This window comes from Danio rerio, chromosome 8 (assembly GCF_049306965.1).
Source record: "Danio rerio strain Tuebingen ecotype United States chromosome 8, GRCz12tu, whole genome shotgun sequence".
Classification (NCBI taxonomy): domain Eukaryota; kingdom Metazoa; phylum Chordata; class Actinopteri; order Cypriniformes; family Danionidae; genus Danio; species Danio rerio.
The window spans coordinates 37,299,377-37,315,768 of record NC_133183.1 but is presented as its reverse complement, the minus strand read 5'-3'; the positions used below and the strand labels follow the sequence as shown (position 1 = coordinate 37,315,768).

The following is a 16,392-nucleotide window of genomic DNA, read 5'->3' as shown; positions in this document are numbered from 1 at the left end:
CAGTTTTTTCACTGATCCCCACCTTGACCATTTACCTGAATTGAGTGTGTAAGTGTGTGTCGGCGCACTGCTCTATAGCGGTCCTGTAGTCGGATGGCGGTACTGCACCCTGACACACACGACGCAATTCACACACACTCTGTCTACTGCACATGCGCAATCTCATAAATGAATCCGACTTTAATCAACTTAATTAAGATCTATCATCAAATTATTCGAATTTTTGGGTAAGTTAGAATGTTTTTCACCATCATAATGTAATAAAATAGGTTATATGACAAATACTTATGTTGCATATTTTGACAGTTATCAGGTATAGTTAATTAAATGTTTTAACGAATTTCCTGGGTGTTTTAATCGATGTTGTTTCAAATTACGTATTAATATAACACTGATAAGACACAAACTACAGTTCGGTATGTAATTTAACTTGTTTACACGAGTAAAAGTTACTCGCGCTAATGTGCTAACGTGCTAACTGCCCGGTGCTACGTGAGTCAGAGGCCGGGGTGGAGTGCATGAGCCGCGGTCAGACAGTCACCAATCACCGGGCGGCTAAATGGATCGACGGAGGATAAAACCATTAAAAGATGCGGAGAAACACATCACCAGCTCCACTGACAAGACCCATTCACTGGAAACCGAATATATAGAAGGTTACTAAGGTATGTTTTCATAGTTCTTGTATCGTACTTTTTAAATGGTTAATTGCTTTAAACATTTAACGTTAATCCTGAAATAACACTATTATATACTATTTATACGTTAATGTAGTAATATAGAGGTTATAATTAAAATGTGGGGCTATCTGGTCCTAGAAATGTACTTAATTTATTGTTCTATGACGTGTAGAAACGTTTTATTTTAGATAAATAATTATAATAAACTCCAACTTAGTGTAAAACATATATAAAAGTACATAAATGTTCACTGTGTGTGTTTTATTTATTTATTTGCTGTCAACTGGTAGCCTTTTACAATAAGGTTAAATTAGTTAATGCTGGTTAATGCATTTACTAACATGAACAATAAATAATACTTTATTACAGTATTTGTTCATGTTTGTTAACTTTAGTAAATGAAAATAAAGTTGTTCATTACTAGTTGAACACGCACAATGCATTAATTATTGCAATGCATTATTACTGGTACAAGCATGAATTTAGATTTGAATAATGCATTAGTAATTAGTAAATGTTAAACTGATTAATAAATGCTGTACATGCATTGTTCATTACTAGGTCATGTTAGTAAGTACATTAACTAATAAAACCTGATTGTAAAGTGTGACCTGTAAACAATTAAAGTGGAAAAAAAGTTCTTTAAAACTGTCCTAAGCAAGAAGAACAGGTGTTCAATAGTATTAGAACAACATTGAGGAAAGGTTCTGATCCACTTCAAAAGGTTTACTGTATTTATAATTCACACACAGAGAGGATGCTAATGTGAGGTTTTTGTACACTGTTAGACCTTACCAGGCTTTTTTACAGTAGAACACTGGCAACACTGTTGCCAGCTACTCACTGTAAAAGTTTGGTTACAGTAAGTAACTGGCAACAGTGTTGCCAGTTAATTACTGAAACTGAACCATACAGTGAGTGGCTGGCAACAGTGTTGCCAGTTAATTACTGTAATAGAGAAGCAGTGGTAACTAACTGGAAACTGTGTACAGTTAATTACTGTACTGTAGTGTTACAACTCACAGCATTATACTGCATACACAATAGTATGTCAAGGTGTTACTAAAATTAATTAGTATTCTTACCTGTTATTAATTCTTTAAATTAATTAAGTTGTAAATTCTGACAAATTTATTTTATTGTTTTGGCAGCAAACAAATATAAAACAGAAAATGTATAACAAAATTAAGAAATCAGCAGATATAAATATCATCATACATATTACTGAGAGCCACAGGTCTGCACAGCATGCAATATTCTGTCATATGGCTCTGCGAAAAGGAGTGGGATTAAACAAAATATTTAGAGATTGAAAAAGCAAACAACTGGTCCATAATTTCTGTTCACACAGGTCATGGTTTGATCTTTGATTAGTCTCAAGCAATCACATGATGTGATTTCGCAGGTCAGAGATCTCCAAGCTTGAACTTTCCAATGCTGCAAACTGTAAAATTTGTCACATGAGCATGCATTCCAGATCTGCAGCATTCACATGCGTATGAATGGAAGTCTAAAGGGAGAAAAGTGCAGTGTGACCGGGACTTTAAGCTGTAACTCTAATTAAACACACCTGATCAAACTAATTAAGGCTTGTTAGAAATCTACAGGTAATGTTGAAGCAGGGTGGGAACTAAACTCTGCTGCGCTGCAGTTCTCCAGGAACTTGGAGTTTGACCCCCATGGTATATAGCAGGGGTGCTCAATCCTGTTCCTGGAGATCTACGTTCCTGCAGATTTCAGTTGCTACCCATATCAAACACACCTGCCTGTAATTATCACGTGGTGTTCAGGTCCTAATTAATTGGTTTAGGTGTGTTTGATATGGATAGCAACTGAAATCTGCAGTAAGGTAGATCTCCAGGAACAGGATTATATGAGGTGCCGTATAGGATTTAAATCAAACTTTGCTTATCAACACATACATAAAACACGTGTATATACACCTATTAATTACTCGCATATACACCTATACTGAATGTTCAAAGCAACATGGATGAAACTTGTGTATATACATATAAACTTGACGCATGAATACATCCACATACACACGCGCATACATATAAACTCGATCCTTACATAAACACCCACATTAACACACGCACATACATATAAACTTGCTGCATGCAAACACACCTATACACACTCGCATATACATATAAACTTGATCTATGCATATACACCCATAAACTCTCACATAAGAATATAAACTTGATGTGTGCATAAACACCCAAATGACACTTGTGCAAACATACAAAATAAAATTCACAAACATATATACAGTTGTGTATATACATATATGCAAGTGATTTCATATGTGTGTATGCATGAATTTTCACAGTAAAAGGAAGTTATTTCACTTTAAAAGGAAGTCGTTTAATTTCAACGTAAAAGTCCTTTGAGTGTAATGAACAAGATTATTATTTGTCATGAATCAGGTTATTGCAAACCTTAAGAAACAGAAATAATGCGATTAATAGAGGAATTACATCTGTTGAAATATGAAAATAGATTATGCTAATTCTAAAAAATAAATAAATAAAAAGGTAATGCAAAGGAATGCTCCTGCAAAATTAAAGGTTTATTATGCAATTAAATTATTGGAAATGGTATTATGGTTTAATAAATATAAAGTTGCTTAAGTAATCATTTTGAATAAAATATGTTTGTCTAATATTAGTTTTTTATGTTTGTTTTATTATTGGTGTCACTATTCGTCAAGGGTTATGATACACACTTATGTCCAGTAGGGGGCAGGAATGCACTTAAGTGGGTTTTCCTGTCACCAATAAACAGGCCAACGCCCCAAAATGCTGGATGTCAGCTGCTGTAAAAATATAAGTAGTACTTATTAAACACAAAAGGAGTGTCCAGATAATATATATGTAGCTTTTCCATGGAGGTTAACTTGACCAACATGATGAGCAGAGACTTTTAATCAGCGTTTTTTTTTTTTTTTTTAGTTTGTTTTTTGTATATGCTGAATAATTAACAATCAAAATGATACCAAAATCTTGCAATTTTGACACCCACATTGTAAAAACATATAAAAAGCATAATAATTATAAACATGTAAAAAACAAAACAAGAAGACTATAGGCTACATTAAAGGGCCATGAAACCCCCTCGTTTCAGCAGGGTGTTTTCACACCTCTACTTTGGAAAAAGTCAGAAAAGTGGGCGTGTCCAGCTCTGTTTAGGGGGGAGTGTCGGAGGAACAAAAGAGGCTTGGTGTGGGAGTGTCTATTTGGGCGCGCTGGATTTCAGAGTCAAAACACACAACCACAGCAGACAATGTGACTGTGTTTACATGGACATCTGTAGTCGAATTATTTGCCAAATTATTAAATAGTGGACTTTAACTGCAGTTTGGCTCTTTCATTCAGGGAATTCATTCATGTCCCTCCCGACAAACGTGATATTTGATTCGAGGATCTGCTGTAAGCGTGTATTTTTCATGCAATGTTTGATACCGCACAGCGAATGAGAGAAAAAAAAAAAACTCAGCATTTCCCGGAAACTTAGATGCACACAGCAGGTAGCGTCAGAAAGCCGCGTGTGTTATTCCGGTCACAAAATCCAACACGAGGTTATAGTTTGGTTGTAACTGTTAGTGCTAACTTGTTTACACTCGTTGCAATAGTTTGTTTGATACGAATAAAATACGAACTGAATAAACAAAGAGCACTGGTCGCTCACTTACCAAATCTGTAGAGACAGGACAATCACCAGCAACTAGAGCCGCGTCTTTATTAAGAGGAGACTAAAGCGAATCTGGAACAGCTCTCAGGTAAACAATAATCCTCCTTAGACACGTAAGTTATTGTTGTCGCGCGTCGCGTACACTGTTAATCCACACGTGAGTCTGAGCTCTCACAGAGAGAAAATGAAAACGAAACTTAACGGCAGCAAACTATAAAAGCAACACTTCACGCTTGTTTTGCCAACACAACGTGGCGTCTCTGTCCTCTACACTCTGACAGTAATGAATATTAATGAAGTTGCACAATAGAGCGCGCTGATTGGTTTGAACTAAGCTTTACTCATGCATTAATGCAGCACACTGTAAGACGTAATAAGACTCACTCTGGCACAGATGTCCAGTCTGCACGCTGGAATACAGGCTATTATGTCATGGCCGTGACGCAGCTTCAAAAATTTGTTTCAAACCGGAAGTACGAATTTGCTTGAAATAACGCAAAAACAACCAATTTACACTTTTTAGTGAAATATAGGTGTCCTAATAGTGTTTTTAGCAGTGTGGGACACATATACCACTGTCAACAGCTCAACACATGTGTTTTGGTGTTTCGTGACCCTTTAACATTTGCAATAGAAAAGAGGAGTTTAGTTTGAGTATACATTTATATTTATAATTCTGGTTGCTTTTTGAACGTCCTTTAAGGGTTCTATCTGTCCATTTATATTTGTGTATGTAATTACCTAACTAAATGAAAAGGTTTTAAATAAAAGTATTTCTTATTTTGAATAGTCTATTTATATAGACTAATATTTTATATAACATATGTTCATAATTTAACATATTTAATCCCTCTATTAATCACATTATTTCTATTTCATAAGCTTTGCAATAACCAGATTCGTGATAAATGTTTGTGTATTTTTTTATTTTATTTTTTTGTATGTTTGCGCGAGATGTTGTAGGTGTGTCTGCATGCAGTGAGTTTGTGTATGTGCGCGTGTTGTTGAGGGTGTATATGCATAGACCGAGTTTATATGTATATGCGAGTATGTATAGGTGTGTTTGCATGCTGCGAGTTTATATGTATGTGCATGTAAATGTGGGTATTTATGCGAGAATCGAGTTTATATGTATATGCGAGTGTGTATAGGTGTGTTTGCATGCAGCAAGTTTATATTTATGTGCGTGTGTTAATGTGAGTGTTTATGTTAGGATCGAGTTTATATGTATGCGCGTGTGTATGTGGGTGTATTCATGCATCAAGTTTATATGTATATACACAAGTTTCATCCATGTTGTTTTGAACATTCAGTATAGGTGTATATGCGAGTAATTAATAGGTGTATATACACGTGTATTATGTATGTGTTGATAAGCAAAGTTTGATTTAAATCCTATACGGCACCTCATAGGATTAAGCACCCCTGGTATATAGCATACTTTGAAAGCAACTGCCAACATTTATCACAATCACATATCCAATAAACACACACACACACACACACACACACACACACAAAGTGCTGCAGTGAAATGTGTTACTCTCTCCTCAATGCTGACTATGCAAAAAAAAAAAAAAAAAACTGAACTGCAAAAAACACAAAATAATTCTTTTAAATTTTAAAGTTTTAAATAATTAAAAGCTCTGTCAAATCTCAAAAAGTTTAAAATAATTATAGAAAACAAAAATAAAGTTGGCAACACCGAAAAACCAAAGAATCCAATCTTTTATTGTTATAATTATCTCATGACAACAAACTTTTTTATTATTTCTAATATAAATTCATAGGTGGAAACACTGCTCTGAAAAATACTTAGCAACAAACTCACAACCTGGGACCGGACAGTGGAGCTTTTGTATGTGGATGGCTATGTGTATCATATTTTTGTGATTCCCTGTGATGATGTGCACATGTTACCTTACTGAGATGAAGGAATTTAATTTTGGCTTAGTTGCCAGAAAGATACATACAACTGTTAGCATCTGTACATTATGGCAGTATGCAATATCCAATAAATACTTAAACAAAAGTAATGTAAGAAGTTATATGAGGAGAGGCTAACTAGCTAACAATGTAGCTTTCAAGTACACAGTTCAAGATAACAAAAATATAACTTAAAACACAGCCTTATTTTATAAACCCTCAAAAACATTTGAACACATTTTACTTACTCATTTTAGATTCTTATTTAAGGCCTAAAACATATCAGACTCTACATCTGAATTGATAGACAGAGAATAGAGCACACTCAGCAGTAAACAAATCAAACACCTGGCTCTCTTAAAGGGCCAGTATTTTCTGAAAACTCTTTCTAACACCTTTGTGTTTAGAATAAGACGGACAGCCTGTGGGAGTGTGTGGTGATGCCTAAATCATTGTTTTTTACAGTTATTTACTGCACAATCTACAGAGTAACAGTGCAGTTATACTAACTAAACACACCTGATCAAACTAAATCTAAAGGTAGTGTGTTGAAGCAGGGCTAGAACTAAATTCTACTAGGCTGTGGCCTTCAGGAGTTTGACACCCCTGGTACATAGCATATTTTCAAAGCATCTGCCTACATTTATCACAGTTATGCACATATCGTTTAATAAAAGCAATAAAAAATATACTATAATATAAACTTCATCCATAGACAAAAAAAAAAATAATAATCTGATTCTCATGTCGTTCCAAATCTGTAGTAATATTAAAAAACACAACAAATATCATGATTTATACATTTATTTAGGAAAGCCTTTATACTGTTAATGGCACTTTTACTTGCCAGTTTTCCAGACAAGTTCATTGAGTCTCTGCAAAAATGTATGTGCGTGTTGTTTAAGATATATATATTTTTTTTAAATAACACATTTTTACTAGTTATTTAGCAAAATACTAATATTCAGTTGAAAGTGCAATTTAAAATCTTAACTATAGGTCAAACTAGGCAATTAAATTAGAATTATTATAGAAAAACTAAACAAAGTTATAAAAATTATTGTGACAATTTCTTTGCTCTGTGTGAATATTTTTGCCTATAAATGCATTTTGTCCATATCTTACACTTACCTTTTAATAAGCTCTGTGGCATTGGTTGACTCCTGATACTCAATGTTAAGAACACAAAAGGAACCAAAGAAAACACAGAGATAAAATAAATATAAAATTGCAACATAAAGCATCAGAGTAAATGGGGCAGTAATGGTTGAACAGTAATTTACCATTTATTATCACAGTAAATATCTGTAATGGTACATAGATTTTGAACCCTACACATTTCATTAAATCTTTTAGGTCAGAGTTTGCGTTGTCCACATTTATTAAAGGAAGTTTTGTGGTTGAGTACAAATGATAGAGCTTGTGGAAGCAAAGCATATATGAGATATAATAAAAATACTGTCTTTATGTTTGACTTTATATGGTAAAACAAGAACAGGTGGTTAAGTGTTTTCCCCATTCAAATGTACATGTATATATTATATTCATTGTGTTTGTATTCATGCCATAGTTTAGCTTTTTATTGCTATGAGAGGGCATAATTAAAATGTTGCTTGCTCTTTTCTCTTAGTTTTGCAGCATTGATGCCGATCATGAGGACGATCTGCACCCTAACTGCACTGTCAATAAGATCGTTGTTCAGAGAAAACCTCATTTGTGCCTTTTTGCAATCAGGGATATTTTCTTTGGAGAGGAAATAACGTTTGACTATGGCGCATGTGATTGGCCTTGGAGAAAGGTTTGACATTTTGATTACTTAATACATTAATCCTTAATACATTCAGCAAAGCTAAGAGTTTTTTAATGTTAATATAGATTAAGGGTAAATCTGTTCAAAAATAAAGAGTTTGCATCATCCATAAGAGATAATGAAATCAATCTCTTAATATCTTCTTCTTGTCTTAATGGGTAAAAAAGTTTAATTAATTGGGTAATGCTTTACTTTAAAGGGGGGTTCATAAGACTGTCATGAAAGCTTTATAGTCATGACATGACTTATATAACAAAGCTGTTTTTAAATAGCTTTCATTGAAAGATGCCCATATGACTGCAGAAGAAAACTGCTCCGACAACTCTCTGATGAGGTATGTTTATTAGTATTATTATTATTAGTAGTAGTAGTAGTAGTAGTAGTAGATGTTGTTGCTGTAGTAGTAGTGCATTTAATTGTAATTATTTAACTTAATCAAAATATAGAAATGAAACAGAGTGTGTGTCCTAATTGGTGAACATATGCACTGACTTTGTGGGGACCAGAGGCATGTTAGAGAAGCTGTAAAACACACTTAGTCCTGAATACACACAGTAAGGTCTGACATAGTGGGGACCGGGACCCTTGAGTACTGCTGTCTAACTAATATATTTTTTTTTATTTTTTTTATTCAGCTTTGATTGAAGGATGACCATATGACAGAGGAAGAGAACTGCTCTGCTCCAGTACGTGACCCACAACTCTCTGATGAGGTGTGTTTAATGTTGTTGTTATTATTTTTATTAGTAGTAGTAGTTGTAGTAGTTGTTGTTGTAGTAGTAGTAGTGCATTTAATTGTAATTATTTAACTTAATGAAAATCTAGAAATGAAACAGAGTGTGTGTCCTAATGTATGAATGTATGCACTAGTGTAACATTGTGGGGACCAGAGGCATGTTAGAGAAGCTGTGAAACACACTTAGTCCTGAATACACACAGTAATGTCTGACGTAGTGGGGACCGGGACCCTTGAGTACTACTGTCTAACTAAAATATATATATATATATTTTTTTTTTTCAGCTTTTATTGAAGGATGACCATATGACAGAGGAAGAGAACTGCTCTGCTCCAGTAGGAGAACCACAACTCTGAGGTGTGTTTATAATAATAATAATAACAATTATTTTTATTATTATTATTATTATTATTATTATTATTATTAGTTGTAGTAGTAATAGTAGTTGTTGTTGTAGTAGTGGTGTATTTAATTGTAATTATTTAACTTAATCAAAATATAGAAATGAAACAGAGTGTGTGTCCTAATTGGTGAACATATGCACTGACATTGTGGGGACCAGAGGCATGTTAGAGAAGCTGTGAAACACACTTAGTCCTCAATACACACACAGTAAGGTCTGACATAACGGGGACCGCGACCCTTGAGTACTGCTGTCTAACTAATATATATTTTTTATATTCAGCTTTTATTGAAGGATGACCATATGACAGAGGAAGAGAACTGCTCTGCTCCAGCACGTAACTCACAACTCTGTTATTGCATATCAGATTCAACGAACCGTTTACTACGGATTTCATGTAATTTTGATAACTGTGCATTAATCAGATGTCATCAAGCTGCTGTGCCGTCAGCCAATCGTTGTATTGCTGATAATGATTTTGAGGATCGATAGATCTGTCACAACACACAGTCACAACACCTCTCAGATCAGTTTAATCTGATTCGCAAGCTTTTTTGAAGAACCAAATTAGCCTAAGATGAGTTATCAAGATTAAAAGATCCAGGATCTGTAATATATTCTTAGATTATTTAAGCGAGGTCCGAAGAACAGACCCCTGGACCCTTGAGTACTACTGTCTAAATTATATTTTTCAAAATAAAAATTATAAATTATATATAAAAATATATAAAATATTTTTTTATAAAATATTTATAAAATTATATATAAAATATTTATTTTTAATTATATACAGTTGAAGTCAGAATTATTAGCCCCCTTGTTTATTTCTTGTACTAAATTTCTGTTTAATGGAAAGCAGATTTTTTAAACACATTTCTATTCATAACAGTGTTAATAACTCATCTCTAATAACTGATTTATTTTCTCTTTGCCATGATGACAGTAAAAATTATTTGACTAGATATTTTTCAAGACACTTCTATACAGCTTAAAGTGACATTTAAAGGCTTCACTAAGTTAATTAGGGTAACTAGGCAAGTTATTGGAGGGATAATAATATTGACCTTAAAATGGTTCATAAAAAATTAAAACTGCTTTTATTCTAGCTGAAATAAAACAAATAAGACTTTCTCCAGAAGAAAAAAATATTATCAGACATACTATGAAAAAATTCCCTGCTCTGTTACACATCATTTGGGAAATATTTGTAAAAAAGTTTTAAAAAGGTGGGCTGACTTCAACTGTATATACTTTCATATATATATATATATATATATATATATATATATATATATATATATATATATATATATATATATATATATATATATACAGTTGAAGTCAGAATTATTAGACCCCTTGGAATTTTTCTCTTCTTTTTTAAATATTTCCTAAACGATGTTTAACAGAGCAAGGAAATTTTCACAGTGTGTCTGATAATATTTTTTTCTTCTGGAGAAAGTCTTATTTGTTTTATTTTGACTAGAATAAAAACAGTTTACATTTTTTTAAACACCGTTTAAGGGACAAAATTATTAGCCTCTTTAAGCTATATTTTTTTCTCGATAATCTACAGAACAAACCATCATTATACAATAACTTGACTAATTACCCTAACCTGTCTAGTTAACCTAATTACCCTAGTGTAGCCTTTAAATTTCACTTTAAGCTGTATAGAAGTGTCTTAAAGAATATCTAGTCTAATATTATTTACTGTCGTCATGGCAAAGAGAAAATAAGTCCATTATTAGAAATGATTATTAGAAATAGTTATTAAAACTATTATGTTTAGAAATGTGTTGAAAAAAATCTTCTCTCCGTTAAACAGAAATTGGGGAAATAATAAACAAGCTGTCTAATAATTCAGGGGGGCTAATAATTCTGACTTCAACTGTATATAAAGAGTTAATTGCAGAACGAGATATATCCATTTAAAAAAATGTTGGTAATTTTGACATTATTTTTCAGGACATCAACAGTCAAGTTCATTCACAATTTTTGTACATTAAACTATAACTTGAGCTCAGTGAAGGCCAGGAACACAATATTTTCAAATCCAGGATATTTTTTATTTAATTTTATGTCTATAATTAAGTAAAAAAAGACATGCCAAAATGCTACATATTAATCCAACCCACATTGTCAAACATGGAATAATATATGCAAAGATTGATTAATAATAATAAGATTCTAAGTTAGATTTGGCCAGAATGTACACAACATAACATACTGTAACTTTATTTATTTTTTTTTTTGCAAAACGCTACATCCACCTGAGGCTATATTATACTACATTAATACCATTACCAAAAGCTAGTGAATCAATGTTTTGTTTGATAAGTAAGATTAAGTTAGTTAGATAAATGACCTTTAGCTTGGTACAGAAAGAGTGGGGGGCGGCTCCTTCCACACCGCTGCAGAAAACCAAACCTGTATGATTAGAGCGGGCGGAGCTGAGTCCGTGACACAAACTTGCCTCGCTATGTCATATTTAATGAATTATTTCACTGTAATAATAATAATAGCTTATTTATTTGGTTGCAAAAAAGCTAAACCGTTTTCTCCATAACAACATGTGCCCTTTAAGTTCCTTTGTAATAAATCAACAACAACAAGAATAAATTTTAAATAATAGCTGCAACCACATAATTAAATCTTCAGACAGGCTACTCAGCTACATTTAAGAAATTATTTAAAAAATAAACTTATAAAGAACACTTGCAGACAGGTATCTTGTGATGGGGAGTAGGAAAAAAGGCGCTCCTAGGCCTTCTCTTGACATCAGCGGAGACTCGTTCCCTGCTGCATTTGTGTATTGTTGACGCAGAAGTATCTTATTCTGGTCCACTTTTGTGGCCTTTTTATAATTTTTTGTGAAGTTGAAGACTTCATCTTCTATCGCTAAATCAATGAACAAACTCTGAGCACTTCACCGGCGATGACTCTCTTCCCAGGGGATGCTGAGCTCGCGCCGCATCCTGAACGCTCTCTAACTGTTATATCGCACTTTGTAAAGAAACTGGTCTGACGGATATTGCGTTTTGTGAAAAAAAATACGTTTTGTACTTGGCCTAAAATGTGCATTCTTAAATGTTATTAATGGCAGCAATTGACACATAGATTAAGGTACATCTGAACAGTGATTTCCAATAATAAAATCCAAATGTCAAAAAATGCCGTTTATCGCATTTTGCAACCGAACTCTTCATATGTATGTGTGTGTTATGACTGTATGACTGCAGAAGAGAACTGCTCTGTTCCCACAACTCAGTTTTTCTGGGACTTGAAAACAGACGCTCAGCAGATTTTAAAGGGGGGAATCTTGATCAAATCGTGGGTTTACACACAAACATGTAATACAGTGCCAGATTTTCTGGATGTTATATACACATTTGTATTTGCAAACATATACCATATTGTTTTAAATGATGTATTTTTGTGTGGGTTTTTACATTCAGAGAAAGTTACATTGGATCGTGATTTTGGAGGAGGTGAAGTCCAATCTAAAAGGTAAAAATATTATTTATTTTTCTGATCAGATTTTTTCTTTTTTCAGAATGTTTATTTTTATCATGATATGTATGTGCTATGTTTGAAAACTATTTTTAAGCTACCATCACACGCTTTTACCCATTAAAAAGAACAACACAAAATCAAATAAATATTTTGGTAAGCTTTATGCAGAGAAGTCAACTCTCAGACTTGATTTTTACTTTCAGAGTCCCCTCAAGTATCATCACCATGGTACAGTGTCTGTGAAGATAGTGATGCAGACCCAGCATTCACAAAAAAGAGAGGTATGATCATTAAAGTTAATTTGTGACTGACTTGTTTTATTGTACAAGTCCAAATGCACAAGCTCATTTACATAACATGTAGGGTAAAACTGGACAGAAGCACATTACTTCCATGATGATTTCAGTACAGTTGCACTTGATGTCTCATTTCATGTTAGTTAAACAATATTGCTAAATACTTTGAAAAAATATACTAATTGCATATCTGGTTACACTTTATTTTGATAATTTACTTTACTACTACTACTACTAATAACTACAAGTAACTGCAACTACTTGTCAACTAACAGCCATTAGACTGTCTGTTAGAATCAACACTGCTAATGCTCTACTAAATTTATATAAGAATTAGTCATATTGTACTAATTTTGAGCGTAACCTAACAGTCTGCTGTACTATTTACTGAGACCAATGAGAGTTGGTTTTATTGAGGTAACCTTAACTGTCAGCTAATACTCTACACTCTAAAATTAATAAAAATAAGTAATAATAATTAAATTAGCAGTTTTTCATAATTTGTTTTTATGAAATCTGTTTGTTTCTGCTTTTGAATTGCATTATGGGATCTTGATCTTTCTTCCAACAACTTTTAATCTTAAAAAGTAAAAAAAAGTGACTTTTTGTTTGGGTTGTTGTTGTATATTATGCTACAGAAACCTTGTAATAAACTGCCGGTACATTTTCTGTTATTCTAAAGACTTATTTATCTCTATATATTATTTCTTATACATTATATTATTTCAAACTACTAAAATGTCAGTAAAAGTCACTTTGTTAAACTGTAGAGTTGAATTTTCAACATCAAAAGTGCACAGAGCAGAGATCAACATCCCATAATGCAATTCACCACCACAAAAAAACAAAAAAAAAAAAAAACACTTGTAAATCACAAAATACAGGAACTGGTAATGAACAGATATCTGTTACAGTGTAGTGTTTTGAGCTAAACTTGAGCTAACAGTCTGCTAATACTCTACTGATAATCAGATGAGCGTTAGTCTTATTGAAATACTCTAATACATAATACTTTACGGTGAGATAATTAACGTAGTTGCAGAGTTACGCATAGTTAGAAGAATGTCTAAACTGGACTATGGAATAAAGTGTAACCCCATTAACCAGTTTTGGAGTTATTAGGAAGTATTTTTAAATCCATCTCCATCTTAAGTATTTTTAATAATAGGCAAGACATATTTTTCTAGCATTTTCTATCACAATATTAAACTAACATAACAGCACATGTTGTAAAAATGACTGAACATTTATGCAACTAAAACCACTTTTTTATATTTTAACCACCCATAGGTCCCATAAAGAGAAGATCCTGGAGCAAACAGGAAGTACATGCTGTGGTGAAAGCTGAACCATTGGCTCTAAAAACCAGAGATCAGCTTTGGATTTTTATATTAAAAACTGAATCTCGGCTCTTTAGATAAAAAATCTGAATAACACTTTTATAGTAAGTATACACTATACATCATTAGTTTAGCACTAACTCTACATTAATAGACTTTAGGAAGCAGTTTATAAATACAGCTTCAAACGCTGTATTCTTGACTTGACTTAATTGTATTTTCATGCTTTGTTACTGATTCATTTTTCATTACTATATTATGTATTGCATTATTTACAAACTATTTGTATATAAGAGTAGTTGGTGGTTTTTAAGATAATTCAGAATGAGTTATTAAATGATTAATAAACTATTCAAATGAGCATTTATACATGTTATATTCAGGCATATAGTAATTGTAACCATGTGTGTTAGTAAATGCTATAATAACACAACTTCATGCAGTTTTGTGACCTAAGGACTGTTTATAGTTGATAAATCCCTTATAAATGTCAATTTAAGGCTCAGTATCTAATGAACAATAAATCTTTGCAATCTTATTTAAAAAATTCTGTAAAGTTTAAACATTGCAAAATAAAAATACAACATCATTTCAAAACAACAATTAACAATATGACAAGATTCATTTCAGTGTTTCTGTGATGTTTGCACTGTACAGTAATTTTATATTTTGATAAGATTGCAAAGATTTATTTTTCATTAGATAGTTTCATTTGTGTATCTTGAAATTAATGGAAAAAAAAATATATATATATCTTCTTTGGCCTTAGTCCCGTATGATTGCGGGGTCGGCTCTTTTTGGAACAAGGCCTTCAGTTTTAGACTTGTCCATATGATAACGACTTTTTTACACCTTCCGGCCAGCCTGTCATATGGGCCTGTCACACTCATACACTAGGGACAATTTAGCCTTCCCAATTCACCTGTAGCATGTCTTTGGACTGTGCCTTTGCACCCGGAGGAAACCCACACGAATGCAGGGAGAACATGCAAACTTCTCACAGAAATGCCAACTGAGCCGAGGTTCAAACCAGTGACCCAGCGACCTTCTTGCTGTAAGGCGACAGCACTACCTACCGCGCCACTGCTTCACCATATATATATATATGTATATATATATATAAAGCTATAAATCACTCCCCCTTTTAATTTATTTCTTTTTTTCTGTGTAGAATATAGCTGAGATTTTAATTGTCATTTATAAGGGATTTATAAAGCATCAATAGTCCTCACTTTAGATTAGCTCACAAAACTGCATGAAGTTGAGTTAATAAAGCATTTATTATTAGACAGAGTAACCATTACTATATGCCTGATTAATAAGATGTATAAATGTTGGGTAACACTATAATAACTGCACACAATGAATTATTTATGAAACATTAGCAAATAGTTAGTTGAACGTTTGTTAAGCATTAACGCTACATTAATAGACATTAGTAAGCAGTTTATAAATTATATTTATAAATATAAATTACAAATATTATTGACTTATAAGCACAATTATAATGTGCTTAATGATTGTTTTCATACTTGGTAAATAATGCAATACTTAATTTAGTAATGAAAAATACATCATTAACAAACCAGATATTTAAAAGTAGTAGGTGTTTTTTTTTTTAGATAATTCAGAATGTGCAAGTAAATGATTAATAAACTATTCAAAATAACATTGATAATTCTTATTATTCAGGCATATAATAAGTTGTTTAGTATGTTAATAAATGCTTTATGAACTCAACTTCATGCAGTTTTGTGATCTAATCTAAAGCGAGGGCTATTCATGCTTTATAAATCCATTATAAATGACAATATAAGGCTCAGTTACATTATATACAGGGAAAAAATGACTATTAATTTCTACTTATTACAAGATGCTCAAATGAAACTGTATCAAATGAAAAGTAAATCATTGCAATCTTGTCTAAATATAAAATTGCTTTACACGTAATGTATTGTTAAATTATTATATTGTTGTTTTATCAA

General features: G+C 32.5%; 1 long non-coding RNA gene across 3 annotated transcripts; it reads left to right on the top strand.

Annotated features, from left to right (window-relative positions):
* Nucleotides 1-114: 114 nt before the first annotated feature.
* Nucleotides 115-15,331, top strand: LOC101886574 (uncharacterized). 3 transcript variants are annotated; one of them, XR_012384584.1, is made up of 10 exons: nt 115-227; nt 502-665; nt 7,936-8,103; nt 8,388-8,449; nt 8,751-8,828; nt 9,137-9,209; nt 9,538-9,592; nt 12,714-12,765; nt 12,975-13,052; nt 14,358-15,331. It is a non-coding gene; the product is annotated as an uncharacterized lncRNA (long non-coding RNA). The 3 variants fall into 3 exon arrangements; XR_012384583.1 differs by having other exon boundaries at nt 498-665; XR_012384585.1 differs by lacking the exon at nt 9,538-9,592 and having other exon boundaries at nt 14,358-15,141.
* The last annotated feature ends 1,061 nt before the right edge of the window (nt 15,332-16,392 follow it).